General features: G+C 36.4%; 1 long non-coding RNA gene across 1 annotated transcript; it reads left to right on the forward strand.

Moving 5' to 3' along the window:
• Positions 1-394: 394 nt before the first annotated feature.
• On the forward strand, positions 395-3,839 carry LOC307173989. Its single transcript, XR_013823924.1, has 3 exons — positions 395-460; positions 2,033-2,134; positions 3,608-3,839. It is a non-coding gene; the product is annotated as an uncharacterized lncRNA (long non-coding RNA).
• Positions 3,840-5,825: the final 1,986 nt, after the last annotated feature.

Here is a 5,825-nt window from a genome sequence, read left to right on the forward strand (position 1 = left end):
AACATTGGAACCCGTTTTATGGAAAAAAACAAAACAGTGAAGTAATTTCTCAAGATATCTTAATTAAGGTTATACAAAATAAATTCATACAGTTTTGGAACAACATGGAGTACCGGTAAATAACGAGAGAACTTTTTAGGACATGTTCCCAGGGTCCTTTGCTAAATTAACCATGGTTTTTATTATAGTAAAGTGTAGAAACAATGTTTTTATGGTGAATTGATTACAATAATTTATTACCATTTAGTTAGTGTAGCAAAACCATGGTTAATGTTAGAAAGGGTTCTCCAGATTTATATAGCCTAACACTTAAGGAAAACATAAAAAATGGTCCTATGTCACCCAGATCAATAGTCTGTTAACACACATTAACACACTTTTTAAATTTTCTTAAGATCAAGCATTGGAACAATGTTCACGGAGCAGAACAGGCACCAACAGAGAAACAAGTCCATCACTAGTAAGTATCTACTGCATTTTATAAAACCGTAGTCAATTTTAAAGGCACAATGCACTCCAAAATAAAAATGATCTCTTTTTTTCTCCCTCGTGCCAGATTTATATCTGACTTTCTTTCCACAGAGATTTTTAGAAAAAATTATCATTAAAGAGAATCATATAAAGAGAAATGTGGGAGGAGCTTGAATTTATTGCCTAGCCCTGTTTGTTTGAACCGCGAGAGCCATCAAAGCTTATGCTACTCCCACGTCATGCACCGACAAGAGCCTTTTATAGTCTACACGTCGGACGCAAGCAACTTGCAGTTTTGCCCCCACCAACAACGCATAGTATTGCATACAATGGTGTGTCGCGTATCAAAAACTGGGATGACACATTTTGCTACGCATAGATGCATAATGGCGGCCGAAGTGTAGTGATGCGTAGCCTTGCAGGCGCATATGCGTATCGATGCATTGACTATGTAACTCTTTTGGCGTAATTTGACTTGCATATGGATCTCTGCTGGAAGCTAGTTATTTAAGTCGATAAAGTTATAAATATGGTAGGGCTGGGGGAATTAACACATTAATCTTTGCGATTAATTTGAGATGCATAACGAGTTAAAAAAAAATAACGCAATTAACGCAGCACTTTTTTTGCCTCGTTTTAATGACTTCCTGTTGCGGAAAAGGCTGCAAAATATGCCGTCCCGCCCCGCCGTGTTCGGCAATCAGGTTTTATTCTCGCGCAGCTTTCATGAGCGGGTCTTTTCCGCGCCGCGCTCTCCATTCCGTGTGTGTGTGTGTGTGTGTGTCGACGCACTGACACACACACACAACACTGAGCAAACATTGAGCTCTTTGCTCAATGTTCTGCTCCGTGTTTGCGCTGCGTGTTCTGCTCTGTCGTTAACGGCCCAAACGCTGCAATCATGTACCGATCATGCACTGGAAAAGCAAAGTCAAATAACGTGAATTTTCTCAATAGTAGACTTCTGTGAAATAGCCCTACTGAGCTGGTATAGTCATGCTGGCAACAATGGTAGAATTACCTGCTCTGATCACATGCTCTTGTAATAATAGCTTTGTAGGACTATGTTTTATTTTGATAATTAGTAAAAAAAAAATTATAATAATAAATTGTTAAATTGATTATGTTGATTGATTATTGAAAAATAATAATATATTGATGTTTAATATTATTTTAATACAGGGCTATTTTCTGTTCCTTTTTTCCTTTTTGTTGTTTAATTAGGTTATTCTAAGTTTAAATATTGATGATTACAAGCTTGGGGGAAATGCAATTAATTGCATTTAATTACAGCAAATTGTGTAAATAATCAGTTACTTTTTTTTAATCGATTCCCAGCCCTAAAATATGGATATGTTTCTTACACGAACGCATCACTTCGCTTCACCTTTCGCCTTTATTAACCTGCCAGAGCCATGTGGAGTACTTTTATCATGGATGGATGCATTTTTATGGACTTGTCAAAAAAATCCCACAGGGAGCTACAGAATAAGAAATCTTTGAAGTCCACTTTTTTTACTGTCTGTTTCCATCAGTAAAATTTATTTATTTTTTTTCTCAGAATTGTGAGGCAGGAACACACAATTGCAAGAAAATATCAGAATTGTGAGCTGTCTTTTTTACTCCCCTCAGAATTCACCCTTCGAGGGAGTTTGATTGACAGGTATTTATTTTTTACATTTCTATTTTACAAAAATATTTTTTTTTCTACAAAAATTACACAAATTAAACGTTGAGACTTTGTTTCATATCAAAAGTAACCTGCTCTGTCTTGTCTCGGCGTTTAGACGTTTCAGCGTTTTTTCTTTGATCCGCAATGTATTTTTCATTGCGTGACAACATGATGTGTGGCGTGAGAGCGCCATGGCTTGTTGGACATAGCAACAGTAACTAAAGGGGGCGGGTCTTTGCAAATTGCATTAACCATGGCTGCCTGTTAATTATCACTGGACTACTTCGCTCTCGCATCTCCCAAAATTTTTTTTTGTTTGTTTTCTTGATTCCATTTTAATGGTTTAATTAAATTGCTATAACCAATTATTTAAAATGTAATGATTTAAGCAAAACTTTCTTCAAAGGTTAAACCAAACTTTTATTTGACGGATTGCCGTGTAGACCTTTGAGTCTCTCTGTGTTTTATGATATGATGATAGTTTTTCTCAAATGAAGCTAAAATGCTGCTGAAGTGACTCTCAGAGCGGCTGTATTGATGAAGTGCATTAATGTTCTCATATAGAAACGACAGCAAAAAAAAAATAAGCCAGAATTGCTTTTTTTTCTCAGGTTTTTCTAATTTATCCTGTGATTCTGACTTTCAAACGGCCAATTGCGAGTTTATATCTCGCACTTCTGAGAAAAAAAGTTTGAATTGTGAGTCGCAATTACCTTTTTTAAAAATTGTATTCCATGGCGGAAACAAGCTTTCATATGCACAGACAGTAGCTCACATTTAACATGCAGATTGTGCGCGCACAGAAACCTACTGGAGCACAGAAGGTTAGTGTCAACACTGTCCTGTGATTTCTCAATAAGAAACTGCGTAGAAACAGAAGTTATAGCGTATATTTCTTTCTGCTTTTGAAGTAACTAAAACTTACAGCTTAGCTAATAGCAAAGAGACAATACACAGGTATGATTAAATCACACTAGAAATTGTTCCATCGCCAATGCATTCAAATGCAGTTCCACTTTATCTGTATCTGATTTAAAACAAGCAGAAATCTGTAAGAAATGTAACAATCCATAGACAATATAACTGATGAAAATGAGCTGTTACATCAGAGCAAAAGCATCGTGGGCAGTGCTGTGACATGCTGCAGCTGTGCTCAAGGCGACCTGAGTTCGAGGTTCACACTTCTCAAGCCAAGTTTGTAGTTTGTTAAAATAATTTAGCCTCTAGTTGTGTTATTAACATGTATATAATGGATTAAGTATATGTTTTAAATTACAAAAACAAAATAGATACTCATAAGGTATCATATTTATACTTTTAAATAAACTAATCTAATTAATTTCTGATTAATAATTAGGCTGGCTAATTTTGAAAGTTTTCAAAGTCAATATTGCTTGTGATCTTAATATGTAATATGTATTTGTATTATTTTTGTTTACACTGTTGCATGATCTTCTTTTATAGGCTATGAGGAAAAACTCTACCATGCACACAGAGAATGGAGCTCAATTCTGCTAACTGGGATAGCAGCTGAAAAACAAGAAGAGAAGAACAGTAGAACACCTATTAATGCAGATGACTTTATTCTTTTTCTGCAAGAACCAAGACAACCAAAGACTGATGATGAGTGCTCTGAGCAAACAGCAGTCAAGACGTATGATTGCACATTGGACTTTTCTGAGTTCTTCATGTAATGTTGGGCATCTACTGTACACAGAACTTCTAATAATTTATGTGGATGCCATTCATAATCCTGTTAGATTTTTGTTTTATTTTAGAGATTAATAAAATTGTATGTTTTAACAATGTTATAGCTAAGCATTTTTTATGTTTAAGAGAACATTTTGGGAACAAAAATAAAACTTCCCACTAAAAACTTTATAAGAATGTTAAGTAGTATTTTTAAGAGTATTTTTAGAGAATGTTATCCTAACTTTTAGAAGAACATTCTAAGAATAAAAATAAAACTTCCTGCTAAAAACTTTATACGAATGTAAAGGGATAATGTTCTACAAATGTTATGATTAAACCTTTATAGAAGGTCATCACAAAACATTTTTAGAGTGTTCTTAGAGAATGTTATCTATACCTTTAAGGAGAACATTCTGGGAACTTAAATAAAACAACTCAATGAAAATGTTATAAGAACATTAGGGAATAATGTTTTAACAATGTTATCATTAAACATTGTTAGAATGTTTTTAGAGAATGTTTTCCTACCTTTTAGGAGAACATTCTGGGAACTTAAATAAAACTACCCGCTAAAAATGTTATAAGAACATTAGGGAATAATGTTCTAACAATGTTATCATTAAACATTTTTGGAATGTTTTTAGAGAATGTTTTCTTACCTTTTACGAGAACATTCTGGGAACTTAAATAAAACTACCCGCTAAAAATGTCATAAGAACATTATGAATAATGTTCTAACAATGTTATCATTAAACATTTTTGGAATGTTTTTAGAGAATGTTTTCTTACCTTTTACGAGAACATTCTGGGAACTTAAATAAAACTACCCGCTAAAAATGTTATAAGAACATTATGAATAATGTTCTAACAATGTTATCATTAAACATTTTTGGAATGTTTTTAGAGAATGTTTTCCTACCTTTTAGGAGAACATTCTGGGAACTTAAATAAAACTACCCGCTAAAAATGTTATAAGAACATTATGAATAATGTTCTAACAATGTTATCATTAAACATTTTTGGAATGTTTTTAGAGAATGTTTTCCTACCTTTTAGGAGAACATTCTGGGAACTTAAATAAAACGTACTCGGTTACTAACGTAACCTCGGTTCTCTCTAGAGAGAGGAACGAGTACTGCGTAGAATACGCTAGGGGAAAATCCTTTTCCACGAGAATACTGAAGCCAAAAAAATTATCCTTTAATTTTGCATTAATGTAAAACGCGTTGCGGCAGCATACAGACATAGGCGAGGCAGCTCGCGCGCCTATTGGCTGGTCTGCTGGCAACTGCTTAAGCCTATCGAGCGAGACCTAGAGTGACGTCAGACCCAATGAGGGCGCTTCGCGCCCTCTGCGTCACGTCCCGCCGAAACGGGCGTGGCTTAGGTCTATAAATACCGCTCGCAGGCATTATTTCTCTGGTTTTTCATAGTCGAAGCAACCAGAGCGCGTGCAGGCACGGCAGGATACGCAGTACTCGTTCCTCTCTCTAGAGAGAACCGAGGTTACGTTAGTAACCGAGTACGTTCTCTTACGAGAGATACTCTCGTACTGCGTAGAATACGCTAGGGGAACCTAATGTAAAACGCCGTGCGTGCTGGGATCTGATACCATAGACTCAAGGGCGACAGCCCGGAGTTCATACAGTACATAATCACCCAGGGGACCCACAGGGAATCCTGGAAGAAAGGGGGGTTAGCCACTATCTTCCTTATAGCAGCATAGAGCAAGGATTGCAGTACTCAATAGCTGCATAACTGACAGCGCCAGCTATGAGATTTTGGCCATACTAGACCGACAGTAGTCTGGCCTGTAGTGCGGGAACCTCTAGGTTGTAAAACCTTATAAATGTAGACGGAGAGGCACAGCCTGCCGCCATACAAATATCTTGCAAGGCAATCCCACTTGACCATGCCCACGATGAAGCCATGCTTCTCGTGGAGTGCGCTTTGACACCCAGCGGGCACTGCATGCCCTTGGTTGTGTAAG

The sequence above is a fragment of the Squalius cephalus genome, assembly GCF_949319135.1.
Source record: "Squalius cephalus genome assembly, chromosome: 1".
NCBI classification, from domain to species: Eukaryota; Metazoa; Chordata; class Actinopteri; order Cypriniformes; family Leuciscidae; genus Squalius; species Squalius cephalus.